Genomic DNA, 18,406 nt, shown 5'->3' on the forward strand with positions numbered 1-18,406 from the left:
TCCCAACCAAACATGCAATAATTATATTTTAAACTTCAAATCCCACATTAGAGTTAGAGATCATTCTAAAATACATAATGAAGGTTGCAAAAAAATACTTTAGCTTAATCCCATTGGTATTACAGGTAAAGCTGTTTAAAGTTCCCTTGTAGCATAATATAGTTTGAGAAATTGGAGCCAAGAACATCGATCCTGCAAGTGCTTTTCAAAATGTGAACGGACCAAATTCTGAATGAACTCCTTAGTTGGACAAAACTCCCACTGACTTCAGTGAGAATTTTGTACACAAGAACTGAATAAATGAGCAAGTGCATAAGGATGTGGCCCATTAATACCAGAAATATTCTTATACTGCCATTTAAAAAGAATAATTGTATTGATTTAGGTGGGTTTTGTTATTTTCACTTCATTGCCTCCAATCCCTCCAAATGCAGCAGTGTACTAATTCAGGAGAGCCGCAAAGTGAAACTGACTAGCAACACAAATTAAACAAAAAAATATAGTGTCAGAGCAGAACACAGGACAAAATAAATAGCTAATGATGGGAAAACAAATTAGATTTTAATAATTCAGTGTTAGTGATCTAGGGTATTAGTAACACATGGAAACAGTGTTTTAGAGGTGATGCGGGATGTACAGTTGCCCCCAACTTCACTTGGATTTGTGGGGGCACAACATTTACAGCTGCTCAAAATTATTTTGTTGAAACAGTTCAATAAAATATGGCCTTTTGATTGAATTTCTGCAAAAATTTTAGCTCTGGCTAAAGTTTTGTTTTTTGATGGGAAAATTTGTCAGTTTCGGGTTTCTATTTTTCCCCTCATTGTGATTAGTTCCATATTTGCCTCCATCACTTTCTGTAGAGAAGTGAAAGAAACCTTCCTCAGCTAACCTGTCAGAGTGCTGCATCAATACAATGCATCTAATTATCTCTCTTCTAGCAACAATATGATATTTATCTTTCTTTCACAATATCTGTCGCTCTCACATCCTTTGTTTCTCCCCCCTACCTTTCCCTCCCACTTTGTCTTGCTTTGCTTTATTTCAATCTCTGTTCTTGGTGACAAGAAGCTGATGCATGATAAACAAATTAGACAGTCATTCCACTGGCCTTCGACAACAGAATAGAGTAATCTAATGCGTTTCTTTAATTTTAATTAGTTTTCTTTCTGCAATCATTCCTTTAATGAAAAGTTCAATTACAAGTAATGGATGCCATTAGCCTAGTTGTACTAGAAGCTCAGCTCAACTATCACACAGCAAAGGAAAGCAGAGACAACGGCACAGAAGTATTTTACAGAAAAATTCAATGGGGCAAATTCATCCTAACGTAAGTTCCCTAAAAATCAACAAACAAGTTCACTAGTGATCATTTTAAAGAGCTAAATTAATTGGACAAACTCATCTAGAATATTGGTTCACCACAAGTTGCATCTGCTGTAGGGGAGGAGAGGAGATGTTTGGGTATTGAGTTTAGCCCATTTGAATGTAGGTAGTTGCCAGGTGTCTGGTTTTTGACCAGAATGCCTGGTTGAAGAGAGACCCTGTCGGCTCTGGTCAGCACTGCTGACAGGCCGTTAGAAGTCCAGTCAGTGGCGCAGCAGGGCTAAGGCAGGCTTCCTTCTTGCTGTGGATCTGCATAGCTCCTGGAAGCAGCAGCATGTCCCCACTCTGGCACTTACATGTAGGAGCAGCCAGGAGGCTCCGTGCGCTGCCCCAAGCACCAGCTCCACTGCTCCTATTGACCAGGAACCAGGGCCAATGGGAGCTGCGGGGATACTGCAGCATGCAGACTGCGCCTCTGCATAGGAGACGGAGATGGAACATGCCGCTGCTTTCAGAGGTAAACGCTGCCTGGAGCCTGCACCTCTGATCCCCTTCCATGTCCCAACCCCCTCCCCCAAGCCTGATCCCCCTCCTGCCTTCCTAAGCCCAGAGCCCCCTTCTATATCCCAAATCTCTCATCCCCACCCCACACCCCCAGGCAGAGCCCTCACCCCCCCAACCTGATCCCCCTCCTGCCCTCCAAACCCCTCAGTCCCAGCCCAGAACACCCTCCTGCACCTCAAGCCCCTCATCTCCAGCCCCACCCCAACTCCAGCTCTGATCCCTCTCCTGCCCTCCAAACCCTTTGGTCCCAGCCTGGGGCACCCTCCTACACTCTAAACCCCTCATCCCCAGCCCCACCCCAGACCCTCCACTCCCAGCTGGAGCCCTCACCCACCCCCAACCCCCTGCACCAGCCTGGAGCCCCCTCCTCACCCTAAACTGCTCATTTCCAGCCCCAACCCCAGCCCTCACCCCCTCCTGCATCCCAACCCACTGCCTCAGGTCAGAGCCCCATCCCCCACTCTGAACACCTCATTTCTGGCCCCACCCAGGAGCCTGCACCCACAGCTGGAGCCCTCACCCGCTCCCACACCCCAACTCCTTGAGCCAGCCCAGTGAAAATAAGCAAGTGAATGTGGGGAGAGTGAGTGACAGAAGGAGTGGGGGATGGAGTGAGTAGGGGCAAGGCCTTGAAGGGGGAGGGGTGCTTTTTTATTTTGCAAATAGGAAGTTGGCAACCCTATTTGAACTCAAACCCCTTCTTCCTGAGCTTCAGAGCTGGGGCTGAAGAAATGCAGGCCCCACCTCTATTTTGTTTCAGTACAAATGTCTAAAGAGCACTTAGCTTGCATCAAACTTGAAACATTTAAATTGTGGCAAGAACGGTCATCCATGGTTATTTCGGTGGCCTCAGGGTTTTGGGGGGTTTTTTGGCTGAATTTCTCATCCAGCCTTATGCTGCTGTTAAATGACCACTGTAGGGGAGAAAAATATATCAAATCCACAAAAGGAATACTGGAGGAAAAAAGGAAACAATCCTCTTGTGTACTGAAAGAGAACAAATAGAAAAATTGCTTGCAGCCCTAAATGTGCCACCCCTTCTCCTGCTTTTGGATCAGATGATGGGGGAGTAGTTTAAGTAGTCAGTTTGTTCCCTCAGTCTCAGAACCAGCCGAGGACCAACCTGGCCCCCTACACTTTACAGCAGCAAAAATGCTGCTCGGTCTTCTGAGTTACCCTTAAAACAGTTAAAATAGCATCACCACCTGTCAGAATGCAACTCCCTGTTCTTTATGTATTTGTTCCAGAAGTACTCAGGTAGTCACAGCTAAAAAGCCTCTCAATATTGTTTAAATTAAAATTGTTAAGTAAATCTACACATGAATTCTGTTAATAATTGGGGATCTTAAAGAATGTCCTCTACAGTATATATCTTTTAAAAATATTTCAGTTACTTTTTTGGGGGGTGGAATAGAGACTTCCACTCCTGGATGATCAGCTTTACTGTCACCACATGCAGTTGTACAGTCTCTCCCTATCACTAGGGCACTGTATTAAATAGCTTTTTCTACTTCTCTAGCATACCTCTGGGTTATCTTGTGACCTCTCTTCGGTTACCTTGTAAAGGCCAAAGTTAATCGGGGGGATTTCCCCCCTTTTTCCAGAGAATCTCAAGCACCGATTTGAATGACCCTCAGTTGGGTTGGCGATATTTAGGCTAGAAAGTTCCTCTTCCTCATTGGACCTGCCCTCAGGAGGGCATTTAGGAACATGACCTGGTGAACGTTTATAGTCTTCTTTTGATCAGGCCCCTCAGAGCCCCTTTTGCAGAGGCACATAAGCTTCACTGAGCATATTTTTAATTAATCCTGGATTTAGAGAAATGTGGGGATTTGTGGATTGCTGAACTCCTTCTGTCTCTGGAGACATGTCAGAGTTTCCTTGATGCCAGTGGCCAAGGATATATTGACATTTAATTGAGACTTTGGCTTAGCCTCCTGGGGTTACTGATTTCTCTCAATTGGAGGAGCTTTCAAAACAACAATCCTACTACTTTGAAGTAGTAGAGCATCTTTCATCTGAGGCCTGCAAAAGTCTTTACAAATACTAGTGAATGAATTAAGCTACAAGTCACACTGCCACTGAGAAAGGAAGTTATCTCCCTTTAACAAATGGAGAAAACTGAACAGAGACATTAAGGCCAATACTTCCAAAGGCGTCCATTGATTTTGGCCCCCTAAAATGCTGACTGCCTGATGTGAGACAACCTGGACTTGATTTCAGAGATGCTAAGTATTCAGAGGCACCCCTGACCTAAGTTGGAGTTTTGGGTGCTTAAAACCTCTAAAACGTAAGCCGTAAGAGTGCGGTAATTAAAAAAACCAAAACACTGATCATACATTACTTATTCAGGGTCAGGTTAACATTCAAAACCTGGATAAAGATAGAAGAGGAGGGCTCCCTTGTTAGCAAGACACTGAGTATGCTAAACAAGGTGGCCATCATCTTTTTGGTGCTTCTCTTGTGTACATGCTTAGTGAGACAGTTTTTCCATTACATGGACAGTCCATATTATACTATATCAGTTTCAGAGGAGAAAGTTGTCACTTTCTCCAATATTGTGCAATACCAAGTCTAGCTGCTAACAATTTTACCTTTCTGTTCAGAAAAGTAAATTCCTTATTAGAGCATCAAATATTAGATCCCTTGACCTGCTAGGAAGCTGGTGTTGTGTCATAAAATGAATCTCTTTAATAGTTTTCTCCCAAAGCCAACTACTTCCCAGACACAACTTCCGCATCTACAAGTAGGTTCCCCTTTCCCTACAAAGGTGCCAACAGAGCACCTCCCTAGTAGCAAAACTAGGATGGATCTTAACAGCAATTATTATAGATATTTTACTCCAGTTACGAGCTACACAAATTGAAGACATATATCCCATTTCCCATATAGCGACCCACTCATCCAGATCAATTTCTCTGTCCAAGTTCCTTTCCCATCTGGGTTGTTTTCTTATCAAAGATATTTTTCAGTGAAAATTAAATTAAACCTTTGTTGCAGCGTGCGCCTGGGTCAATTCCTCAAATGTGGTTAAAGGTCTAGATAGAGCCTTGGGGTATCAAGATTTCACAAAACATTAGAGTTGTAAATATTAAAAATATAGGAGCATTATTGACATTACATATCTCTTGATATGATTTCAAATCAAGACCCAGGAACAGATGTTCCAATTGAGTAATCTCAGCTCTCACCCACAGCGAATAGTCAGTTGGATATTTCCTATGCATAAATTACCGATTAATTTAATTGACTATGGTAGAGAGCCTCAGCAACAGCATTTAAAAATTTGTGCATAGCTGCTAAGGTGGTCTGGATGAATGGATGATTTTTTAATTTTTGGTGACCTAAATTTCTTTAGCCCAACAATTACTATGAATAGCTATATTTGGTCTTCAGTCACATTCGAGTTTTATCCAGTGTTTGGATGGTCTATTGTTAGCCCAGCTGATCACATCTTATTGTGATGCTTAATAAAAAATAATCTAATCCAAAATAAGGAATGCTAGTCCACCCCATTTTGTAGGACGATACAGGACTTTAGAACTCACCCTTTTTCTGTTATGTTTCCATATGAATTGTATTTATAGCCCTCAACATTCAGATTCATCTCCTGCCAGACATCCAACAGATCCTCATTTTCTAAGTGACTCAAATTTATACTTGCTCCTCCCAAATGCCCGCTGTGTACATTCAATGGATCCAAAGTGGGATTAAGCACCTTGTCAAGTGCCCCCCCCACCCCTGCAAAGAAAATCCCCTTCCCTAAATCTTTCTAAATCCCTAAAAAACTGATTAAAAAATTTGCCCTTGATTGGCAGCATATACATTGCTTAAGGTGAGAAGTTTACCTTTCAAGGTCCCCTTAAAATATATCTGCCCTCCGTATCTATGTATTGTACTGAAACAATAAAAAAGAGAAGTGTTTGGCAAAGAGCATGTCCAACCCTTTTCTATTAGATTGCCCTAGAGAGGCATATGGTAGTGGTGTCCAACAAGCATTCAGGTATTTATCATCATTTTTCTTCAAGCATGTTGTGTAACTAGATACTAGGAAAATCCTTTGCAGTGAGCAGCATACCCTTTTCGTTAGATTGCTCATTCCCTTAACATTAAACAGTCATGTTATTAATAAACTCCCCCATAAGTACCAAGCTTGCTCTTGTACAGTATATTACCCTTTGCCAAAAGGGGTAAGAATCCCCCCAGCCAGATCCCTATTACATTTGCTCTTCCTCTTTAAATAAGAGATTTTAGATAGTTACCAACAAACACATAGCAATTTTAAAAAAAGGAAAAGCAATATATGTGGGAATTTTAAACATCTATATTGTTGTCACCTGATCCTGAGTAGGATTTACCACATTTTTAAATTGAGCCCTTTTTATTAATATAATCTTGATGATTAAAACATAATATTTAAATGCTGTTTCTTTTATGCTGTTTCCCTCCCTCCACATTGTCCTATTACCACTTGGTCCCCTCTAGCTGTGGAGCCCAGGCTCTTTACTTCCCCTATGCCTGTGTTAACCTCACTCCAGCAGGGGCCTTTCTTAAGAACAAAGCCATATCTAAAGTTAAGATCTGTAGAACACTGGGTATTACAAATTATACCATTTTTGAATTCCTTATTCTTAATTTTCCACCATAGGGGACTGCAGCTGCACATCCTTACCTCTGGGGCATCTCTCTGTGCCCAGACATGGCATTATAGGGGACTTTACCTCCCACTCACTCTGGGGCCCACTTACTTGGTCTCAAGGTTAAATCCCAGCTGGTACCATCTTTAGACTCCCTTCCTGGATCTTCTGAGACTCAGCCCTTTGGTCAAGTCACACACAAGTCAGTCCCCTTCCTAGGTTAGGGAAGGTCCAACTCTAAATCAAATACTCAGAATTAATCTTTCAGCCCCTAACAGTCTCCACAAAATCCTCTGTTTGTCCTCCAGCAAGATTCCGCCACTGCAGTCCTTCCCCAAAGATTCCAACAGCTTTCCTTATTCTCTACTGCAAAGCTTCTCCTGTAACCACTTACTCTTCTACCCCTCCTAGGCTTCTCTTCAGCCCTAGCTCAGGCCCCCTCACAGCACCCTAAGGGGATCTCAGGCTCTTCTAGAAGGGCAAAGCTCCCCTTGTCCCCCTCCCCACTGAGGTCTTAGCTCTATTTAAGGCCAAGCTCCACCTCTTCCAACCAACAGGCAATTAATCAATCAATTGTAGCCCAGGTACAGAGATTAGCTAATTGGGGTAATTTTCTAATTAAGCCTCATTACATCCAGTTGTGGTCTCTAACTAGCTTGGCAGCTAATGCCAGAGGCTGAGGGATAGCTGCTAAATCCTGGGCAAGGCTGAGCCCAGCATGCCTCAAAGGGCCAGCCAGCTCGGCCGCCCATGACAGTGGTGCTTCTCCAATTAATATACATTTTAGAATGTTTGTGAAAACTCTAAAATCAAACTTACTTCAATAGGGGGGATCTGGGTCTCCTGCTATTTTGTCATTAATGTTTATAATATAAATCACATTAAGTTAACTATAATTTTATAACCACATAGAGTAAAATATTCTGGGAGCTAGTCTATATTTCTTTATCATTTATATAATATCCGTTACTCATTGTAAAGTCTTAGTCCATATACTAAACTTGTTCTTCAGGTTCTGGACTTTTTCTTCTGCTTTCATGTTTTTTCCTCTTTTTTCAATTATTTCGATTCTTTCATCGAGATTAGTAATGCTGTTTGATTGCTTGTTTAACTCTGTTTCCACATCTGATATTTTCCCATTAATGTCACCAATGTCATATTTTTTAAATCTTTAATGTAATCCTAGAACTCTTTCCTCATCTCCATATTCATCATTTTTTATTTCTAACAATAGTCCTGCAGGTCAGCCTTACTGACTGGATGCTTTTCCACCTGCCCCCATAGCTAGTTTGGTGGAGGGGGAGTTACTCCCTTTCATGCTTTGCTTTTTGGGGAGCAGGGAAGGTTGGGGGAAGATCTTTGTATTGGAGGATTTCTTTCCTTTCCCAAATATCTAGATCTTCTTGTCTTTACTTCTTGCTTGTTGGACCTCTCTCAAGATAGTTGCTGCTACATGTCCCCTGATCTGTCTGATCTTTCCAAAATGGCCATTGCCACACTTTCTTCCCCAGTCACAATACGGTAGAACCTCAGTGTTATGAACACCTCAAGAATGGAGTTTGTTCATAACTCTGAAATGTTTGTAACTCTGAACAAAATGTTATGGTTGTTCTTTCAAAGTTTACAACTGAGCATTGACTTAATACAACTTTGAAACTTTACTATGAAGAAGAAAAATGTTGTTTTTAACCATCTTAATTTAAATGAAACAAGCAGAGAAACAGTTTACTCACCTTGTCAAATCTATTTTTAATCTTTCCCTTTATTTTTTTTGTCATTTACATTCAATTCAGTACTGTACTGTATTGGCCTTTTTTTTTGGTCTCTGCTGCTGCCTGAGTGTGTACTTCCAGTTTCAAATGAGGTGTGTGGTTGACCAGTCACTTCATAACTCTGGTGCTCATAATGCTGGGTTCTAGTGTAGTACAATTTTAATTAATTTAAAAAAATCATTGTATTCATCCACTGTCTCTTTGCAGGACAATGAGGGTCTAGTTCAACATCTCCAAGCTTGCAGTCATTTTTGATATGTATGGCAGGCTGATGACAGTGGATACTGTTACTGTTTTCTCCCACAGAAGCTGTCTTCTGGGACTGGGTTCTGCCAGCTGTCTTCAGTCTTTGTTTTTTCTTTTCAAAAATCGCTCCATGAGTGGCTGTTCATACTTAGAGCACAGATCTGGGGATTCAGGTTAGCTTGGTTCTTTTTATCTTCTTAAATTGCTTTAATTTATTTCCTCTTTACTGCAGAGAGCTGGATTAAACCACCATCTTGTTTGCTGGTTTAGCCACACATCCGTCTGTAGAAATTCTGATATGGGCACCCAAAAATGAAGGTGTCTAAAATTAGTGGACACTTTTGGGAATTTGAGCTTAACTAGCATTCCCAAGGTTGCATGGCAAGTAAATGGCAGAGTTGTGACTAAAATGCGAAGGATGAAATTTTCAAATCAGGAAATTTAGGACTTTTAGTTTCAATGGTACATATGTGACTAAGTCCCCTAGTCAGCTGTGAAAAATCTAAGTCTCAGTCCTCTAACCACAAGGTAACACTACCTCCCACCCTTTAAATAAAAATGCTCACAGTAGGGCAATGTTTGAGGCATGCTGGAGAAGCTTTCCTATCTCATTGGGGTATTGGGTAGCTTACTTCACTGATGTTTGTAAAGTGCATTGAGATACTCTGATCTATGGTGCTAAAGCAATGCCTTTATTATGTGGTGACATTTGAATTCCAGTGTGACCAGAAGTGCCAAAACATCACAAGAAAAACTTGTTCTTATGAGATTCTCCATCCACTTTTGCAGCCCAAGGGCAATAATCTTTCTATGCAGTGAAACCATCAGACTAAGGTTCAAAATGCCTGGATACAATTATTCTCTTCCTTAGAATCATAGAATATCAGGGTTGGAAGGGACCTCAGGAGGTCATCTAGTCCAACCCCCTGCTCAAAAGCAGGACCAATCCCCAATTAAATCATCCCAGCCAGGGCTTTGTCAAGCCTGACCTTAAAAACTTCTAAGGAAGGAGATTCCACCACCTCCTTAGGCAACGCATTCCAGTGTTTCACCACCCTCCTAGTGAAAAAGTTTTTCCTAATATCCAACCTAAACCTCCCCCACTGCAACTTGAGACCATTACTCCTTGTCCTGTCCTCTTCTGCCACTGAGAATAGTCTAGAACCATCCTCTCTGGAACCACCTCGCAGGTAGTTGAAAGCAGCTATCAAATCCCCCCTCATTCTTCTCTTCTGCAGACTAAACAATCCCAGTTCCCTCAGCCTCTGGCTCATATAACACTTGAGACTGGCAAGTGTTATATGAAAATGGAACTTGTCTGAAAGAGTGCCTGGCGGCCTCCTGTCACTATTCTGGTTAGAAGACAGTGAGAACTGGCAAAATATTAGACAATATATTCCTAGATTTCCTACAGTAGATATTTGTCTTCACTTGCTGAACATTTACTGTAGCCAGTATATAGTGAGTTCCATTTCATTAAAGTACTTGATGCCTTCAGTTTGCTCTGTGTGGCTGAGATATATTCCATTTGCACAGGGAGGGAGCTTGAGCATTTTGCTGTATAGTAGATACAGTACAAATGCTGCATTTTAAAACCCTGACCTAGATCCAGGAAGAGCTAACAATCTTGCTGTATTCTCCACTGCAAAGAGCCCCAATGCAGTTTAGAGCTGGCTTCATGTGTCAATCTGCAGCTCATCAAGTCCCTTGCTGTCTCCTTATTCTGACAAAGCGAAGCCTGCCTTGCAATTGGAATTGGAGACTACGGGTCAGTTTGACTCAAGCAGCATTAAACAGCACTAAGAGTCCATTATCATAACAGGAAGAAGCGGAAAGCAAAGTTTCTGCTCCTCTCCCAAACACAGAACAGAAAAAACAGAGCCCCCTGATGGTATAGTAAGTCTTACATCCAAAACATGAAATAGGCAGAATATAGGTCATTCATCGTTAACACAAAGCTACCACATCAGTTGACAGTCTTCGTAAGTAAGGCCTGCAATGAGGTTGGAGTAGCACGCGTTGCTGAAAATCAACACTGAGGTTCTTTACAAGATTGGAAGTGTCGGGGTCTCTGAAAGTCAAAATTAGGGGCACTGGGAGAGTTGTGTTTGGAGTCCAGCATTGTTCCTTGTCCCAGTGTGTCAGGCCCCACCCTTATAGAAAGTCTTGTAGTATTCTAAAGTAATTCCTTGTGACGCTATTATACAATAGGGACACTGCACTTCTGCTGGTAATAGCTCACCTTACTTGATCACTCTCGTTACAGTGTGTATGGTAACACCCAATGTTTCATGTTCTCTGTGTATATAATATCTCCCCACTGTATTTTCCACTGCATGCATCCGATGAAGTGAGCTGTAGCTCACGAAAGCTTATGCTCAAATAAATTTGTGAGTCTCTAAGGTGCCACAAGTACTCCTTTTCTTTTTGCAGATACAGACTAACACGGCTGCTACTCTGAAACCTTTCAAATATTGTGGATTTATTTTAAATGAGAGTAATCAGTCTGATCAATTTCTGTTTTTCTATTAACATTGAAATTCAACTCAATGTTACATAGAAAAATACTGTACAGTGCTCTCTCTCACACAAACATATGTTCATTAATAAATATATTTTTCTAACATTTATTCCCCCAATTTTTTCTAGCAGCATTTAACTTCTGAGCAGGGGCTAAAACATATTACTCCACACTGCTCTGAAATCTGGAATCCCAGGTCTTCTTGGGAAATATCCCTTTCTGAACAAAAAAAGAACAAGATGTGATTATTAACATACCATGGCACTTTTTACACAAGTAGGTGTGCTTGTCTCAGGACTCAGGCCAATTCCAGCTGGGTAAATACGCCCTGCCTATACCAGAAATTCTCCTGCATTGTATTTTCAGTTGGCTAAGGTACTCTTCACTTTCTTCCTGATCTTGTGTGTTGCTGTGCACTGTTTATAGGCTGTAGCTTCCCACCCAGAAGCCACTGCATTCCAGTGAAGAATGAAGCAATCCTCTCATATAATTTGTAATCTGTTTGTAAAGAATGCAGATCTTAGGATCTTTGAATGGCAGGTGATATAGCATTGTCATTTTTTATTAATTAAAATAATACCTTGTTTATTTAAAAAAAAAAAAACCTCCAGTCACACTTTTGTTGTTGTTGCAATCAATAATATATAAACATCTGTAAATTGCCATGACATACAAGTCATGCAGGAACCAGGATACAGGACACAGTTGCTTAATCATGTTCTAATATTTAACTGTATACTTGTTAGTTGGGTAATAGGTTTGTACACGGTCTTTATATTGTGCTACATTAACTCAGGATGGTAATGTTACAAGGGGAAAATAAATGATATAGATAACTGGATTAAAAAATAAACAATAGGAAACAGAACTGGGGATTCAGAGATGAGAATTTGTCCTTCCTGTTGCTTTTCCTCCAGATTTTTGTCAGCTTGCAATCTATAGGGCTGATTCTAATCCCATTTACACCCATGTAAATCTCGAGTAATTGCCTTTTAATGGTGTCACTCTGGAAACACACTAGCATAACTGGGATCAGAATCTGACCCCATGTTCACACAACTCAGCAAAGACAACTGCTCTCCAACCTCATTAAAACTATTTTGGTTTGTGAGGACATAAGTCTATTCATCAGACCAGCCCTTCTCCCGGCAGACAGGAAAAGTGTCCTGACTTTGGATCTAATGGCCTGAGAGAAGGGAAAGTATTTCTGAAAGGAAAGGGGCATCAAAAATCCGCCTTGCACTCCCACACTATTTTTGTGATTGTCTGTATATGGTTGTCCGTCTCTCTCCAACCTCTGTGATGTCAGTATATACCTATCAGCCAAGGGTAAACAATGAGCCAGCAGACACAGGGTTATTATGAGAGTTTAAAAGGGAGGGCTAAACTGTTCTGAGTTAAATTGGAGCAGTTCTGTTGAATTAAGTGGAGTTGCACGAATGTAACAGAGAGGAGAATTTAGCTTGAAGGTTCAACCCTAAAGAGTCACTAACTTTATGATTGGTAAACACAGCTTTACATGAGTCATCACAAAGGAAAACAGAACAAGGGAGCTTGGCTGTAAGACCTGCCTGAAAAAGACAAAACTAGGGGGGTCAGGGGTGGGGGAGAAACCAGATGTGTGTAATAGTAGTGAAGGGTATTTGAACCTAGAATGACACTGAGTAAGCAACAGAGCCAAGGAATATTGGAAATCAGAGGAGAGCCACTAGGTGGCAAAAAGCATCTCAAATACTTAAAGCTGAAGATGGCTTCACAAAACACAAAGTAGTTTACTGATGAGAAGACTGACTCATGGTTGCTTTTCATCACCACGAGCACAAAGACATTATGCATGGCAAGTAAGATGGATAAAGTGCATGTAACGTTTACAGCCGGAAGGTTTACCACGCATGAGCAACTTGAAGAAGAGACAAGGCAATGGGGAACCAGCAAAGGCAGTCCCAGCACTAGAACCATGCTTAGATATACTTCCACAAATCACAGAGAAGGATGCCAGTTTATTTATTTAATTAATCACCCTGCCTCCTGTCCTTCTTCCCTGTAAGGCTTCCACTGTTGTCAAGCCCCGCTTCCTTCTTCCTACTTAAAATAAAGAAAATATTATTTATTTCTGCCATTCCCAGCCATAGTGCTTGGGTTGCTGCTAAAGTATTACAGACAAGCGGGAGACAGGTATGCTCACACTGTGCTCACACTCCCATGGACTAGCTTTGTTTACAGAATCTCCAAGATAGGAACAACTATATGTTCATGAAGAGGCAGAGGAAGGAGCAAGGAAGGAGAACAAAGAGTATAGATTGACTCATTCCACTAGAAGATGCCAGGCAGATACTAGGTACTAAATGAGACTGATAAGGTGAGCAACAAGCGACAGGTGCCCTAACTGCTGTCAAATGGTCAGGAACAGTGCAGTGCTCATTGCATCATGCTCCTGTCCCACAGCAAGGTAACAAGGCTTTGTCACCTTGCACTTCACCAAGCCCTGTCTTTGACACATCCCAATGAGGAGGAGTTCTTCTTTCACCACTGTCTCTTGTCTAATGATGGGACATTGTGTTTGCATTGTTCTCTTTCACCCTCAACTTGCTATTTCATGTCAGTGGCCCGCTGCATAAAGAATGCATGCTAACAGGTAAGGATTAGCACTAGCAGCCACTTTAGACCTAGAACTTGGGAGAAAACACAAGGTCCAAATCACTGGGACCCTATGGCCCCTTTGCAACAGCACAAATGGACTGTAATGCTGGTGGAGCTGGCTACCTGGGTATTTTCTCCCCCAGAGAGGGAGTTGCTGCATGGTATAGAATCACTCCACCTATTGTAGACCCTGAAATAGGGGCTACATATAGAGCACAGTTATGTAAAAGGAAGCAACAATTCCCAGCTGCTGGGATGGTCCTTTGGGCCCATAGACAGCTGGGCTTCATGCAGTCCTAACCTGCATCATGGGCAAAACCAGTCCCTGACCATTCCCAGAAGAATGGAAGCACAAAGGTGGCACACAGACACCTTTTTCCCCGACACCTCAAGTCCTGTGATGAACACAGCTTGGGCACCAATAAATCAGACCTAGTATTTTCAAAAATAGCTGCCTAAAGGTAGGCTTCTATTATGGGTCTATTACAGGAGTGTGTGGGTAATGGTCTGTGGTCTGTGATGTGCAGAAGGTCAGACTAGATGATAATGATGGTCCCTTCTGGCCTTAAAGTCTATGAGTGTTCTAAATCTATATTTAGGCACCTGAATATATGGCTCGACTTTCAAATGTGCTGAGCCTCCAGTAGGTCCTATTGACTTCAGCAGGAACAGAGGCAGACTCACTGTTTGCAAGGGTCCACAAAGTTCTGCACACTGCACAAATGGCTTTAAAATAACTGCTTTTGCAGCAGATACATGAGTGATTCTTATAAGCCTTCACCCCTCTCAAATATAGTTTCCAGTGACAGTCCCAAACTGTTCCAACACGTTTTCAACTTTATTGGTCACACTATCTACACAAACCCTTCCAATGTAAATTTCTCACTAACTGCTCACAAAATCACAAAGCATTCCATACGCAGCAGTGGCTGTTTGCTCCCCATCGTGGGCTTTCATTTCCAATTTCTCTTTTTTCCCCTCTAGCCACCAAGCCTCCATTCCTTTTGCTAAATGTTTTCTAAATAGGGTGCATTTCCCTTTCCAATATTACAATATCTCAGACACAGAGCAGAGTAGCTAAAGCTGTCAGTGAGTAGGGTATCACTTTAACTTATTGATTAATTCAGGTTATCAAGGCTCACACACTCTGCAGTTTTCTCAGACAATGAAATCTGAAAGACCAACGCTTCATTCCACATCTCAGCAAAGCTCGTCCAGAGATGCTACCATTTCAGTACATCACAAGTAATCATAAAAATGGCAGCAGTTCCAATATCAAAACACACAAATGCTTTATAAAAATTGGTTAAGCTTATAGAAGGAGAGACAGCTGATATCTGTGTACTCTGCTGCCTTACTACAGGGGAAAAAAAGACTAGTTTAAAACAATGGAAAAGAATTCATCTGACTCGTACAACTACTGGGGTTCATTTGCCTCCATAATCCATTTGGACCATCTGTGTTTTCAGCCTATTGGAGAATATTTCCCTCTTTAGTTTTCCACAGATTGCTAGCAAAGAGCTAACATCTCCCTACGTTCTGCAGTCTCTCAATTGCTCTTCGAATGAATTATTTCTAATGAACACTAAGAAAATAGAAATAAACAATGATGTCTATCTGGGAGAGTCATTGAAGAAGAGGAAATCCATGCAGACCCCTGTGCTTCTTGGTGGGAAGGAGGCAGGGAAGGAAGAGAGAGAACATTGTAATCTTTTTGCTTATGGGAGGTGCTGAGGGTCACATAAGTACCTGAGATAGCCAGAAGAGAGATGAGAGGAAAGAGTCGACCTCCTCCTCAATATTTACTCTTTCTCCCCTCTCTTGTTTATTTCTCTTGCAGATAAGTCTCCACTGACTGATGTTCCTGATCTATAATCTCATGGAGTTATTTTTTCTTATTTGTATTACTGTAGTGCCTAGAAGCCCTAGTCATTGACAAAGCGCCATTCAAACACAGAACAAAAAGATGGTTGATGTGATCATGCTCCTAGTGCCTGATTCATGAATTTGTCAGTGTTTGAAATTAAATAATAGTTTTATTTTTATTTACTGAATGATCCATTTCCTAGGAAGTGCCTTGAGGTAAGCCTCCCATGACAAGCATTATATAGAAATATAAAGTAAATATATATGGGTTTTGAGCTAGCAAAGCTCCCCAGTTGAGGAGTAGGTATATTTATTTTAAATATGATGAGGATTTCTGATTGAGTTTATCCTTATAAATAAAATAAATGCTGGCAAATTTACAAAATATTGTATGTTGATTTGCTTGTGAATTAGAGTGGGCACCATTAAAAGCTTAACATTGACAATTCGAGATACAGTGGTCACCATGAATAAATCAGTATTTGCCATGCAGTTATCTGAGATACTACAGTAGTTTCCTAAGTAATGGGAGCTGTATGGTTAAAACCCTGTGCACCTCTCATAACTTACTTCATGATGTTTGTCCCTGTGTTTGCTTGCACAAACACTGAACTACTGCTATTCATCTATCCTCTGATAGCAGAACACTCAGTTTTGGGACTGTCATTGTGAGCAGCCCTTGTGCAGCCATGCAAAGCCCACTCACAGTCTGGGTACAAATGTGGAGTTTGATGTGCAACATTAGGCACCCTCATTTGAATATTTTGACCTATGGGACTTGTCCAAGCTGTACAGAGTGAGCCAGTATTAGTACCATGGACAAAATCTGGAACTCCCATCTCATTCCCAATTTCCATTGATTTCCATGGAAGTTAGGCACCTAAATACATTTGTGGATCTCGGCAAAGAAGACCAACCATTCCATCATAACATAGTCTTTGGGGGTTCTGAGAAACAGTTGAACATCTCATATGTGGTCTTCCATCACTTAGACAGACTGGTTGGTTTAACTGGAGACATTGTTAACTTAATTATTGCTGTGATTTTTCTTATTTTCAACTTATCGTTTCTCCTGTAACAATTCATTACCTTTCCTGAAGAAAGAAATGTGTGTGCTGATAATGTCTTCTCTTTTTTCCCTGCCTCTCTATCTCTCTTTTATATTGAATAATCATTTATATGGTGACTTAATTAGTTAATTATGAATGTGTTTGGGTATTTTAAGGAGGAAGAATCACTCTGTTTACTTGCTAGTAATTAAGTGGCTTGCATTTGATTTCTGTTTTGGGAAATTTCTGAGTATTTTATTTTTCTGGGTGGTGGAACTGAAATATTAAAACATAATTATTTACTTTATATCATGATGCACTGAAGGAAGAAATACATTTCACTGACTGCAGGCTGTGGGCTTGGAGTGGGTTATTATAGATGTCACTGATCTGAATGGATTTATTAGAATATAGCAAGAGCAGTAGAGAAATGGACATTAATTGTAGGCAAGAGACCTCGTCCTCACCTTCAAGGCTCTGCAATACATCTCAGCTCATATCTCTGCTCTCACTGCTGCACAGATTTCTTCTTAACTCCTCCTCCCTTCAACTGGCTATGCAAAAGCAGGCACCCAAATGCCCCCCGTCCCCTGGTGATCCTTGTGATCTGTAAAGAGTAGCTTATCTAAAAATAAAATAAAATAAATAAATAAAATCTTTCACCAGGCCATGCCCAGGAGGGGCTGTACTGGAAGTCACTCATTGCCTCTCTTGCAGCTACACTGTAGTGCTGATTATCATCAGACCTGAACAGACAGGCTGGGGGAGGTTAATGTAAATTTGGGCAGTGGTGCCCAGTTATTATTACTAGTCAGTATCTTCTTGGGAAAGGGGCAGGGCTGCTTCTGTTGCAATTCTGCTCTGCTACTACTAGCTGGATGTAGGATTTCAGCAGCCATCACAAGACATTTTAAAAGGCTTAAATACAAATTATTTTATCGCAATGATCAGAAGCTATGACCTACTCCACACAAAGTAAATGGGACTTTCGTTATCAACTTTTATGGGAGCAGAAGCAGGCCCTGTATGAGGCACTGGTGCCGTCTTTCTGAGGGGGCATTACACTGAACGAGATTGTTGGTGCAGAAGTAATGCTGTGTAAAGTCTCCGGATTTGGAAATTCCTCAGTATATACTTCATTTTCCAATGGAGGCACAGTGCCTCTCTGTTTAGGAAGGAAGCTCATGCTGTTCATTTCATCTAGTTTAAATAAACAAGGAAGGCTTTGAAATCTACGCCAGGCAACTTCAGAGAGGGCAGACAATGTCCTTTACCATGATAAATAGAGTCACCTCCTTCTTCAGCACCCTCCGGCTCATGCCAGAAGAAAAAACAATCTGCATTTAATCTGATCAATCACCAGCAGGGAAACTGCAGTATTAATGCTTGATAATGCAAAGCAAAGAGCAAAATACTCAGTGCATTTTCTTTTGGAGAACAATTTTCCCGTGCTCTTGCCCAGGCTGTTTTCTGGGAGGGGCCAGGGAGAGGGGACTCCTCGGGGATACCTACAATTCAGTTCCCCCTCAAAGGCTGACTTCCATTTTTGAAGGGCTGGATGCAGCTTCTGCAAAGACCCACAGCTCTGCTTCTGGGTCTGTGTCAGGATGAGAAAAAAGATAATTTCTCTAGAACAGTGGTGGGCAACCTGTGGCCCATGGGCCGCAGGTTGCCCACCACTGCTCTAGAAAAACTCAAGAGTCTTCCTGCCCTGTTTCACTCCCAGGGAACTTTGGGGGGTATATATCACACCCCCACCCTCCTGATTTTTGATTATCCTGTTGA

At 41.5% G+C, this 18,406-nt stretch overlaps 1 protein-coding gene across 1 annotated transcript in view; it reads right to left on the reverse strand.

Annotated features, from left to right (window-relative positions):
- The window catches only part of CACNA1C (calcium voltage-gated channel subunit alpha1 C), a 704,670-nt gene that overhangs the window by 298,852 nt on the left and 387,412 nt on the right, over positions 1-18,406 (reverse strand). The gene's annotated exons all lie outside the window — the stretch shown is intronic.

The sequence above is a fragment of the Lepidochelys kempii genome, chromosome 1, assembly GCF_965140265.1.
Source record: "Lepidochelys kempii isolate rLepKem1 chromosome 1, rLepKem1.hap2, whole genome shotgun sequence".
Classification (NCBI taxonomy): domain Eukaryota; kingdom Metazoa; phylum Chordata; order Testudines; family Cheloniidae; genus Lepidochelys; species Lepidochelys kempii.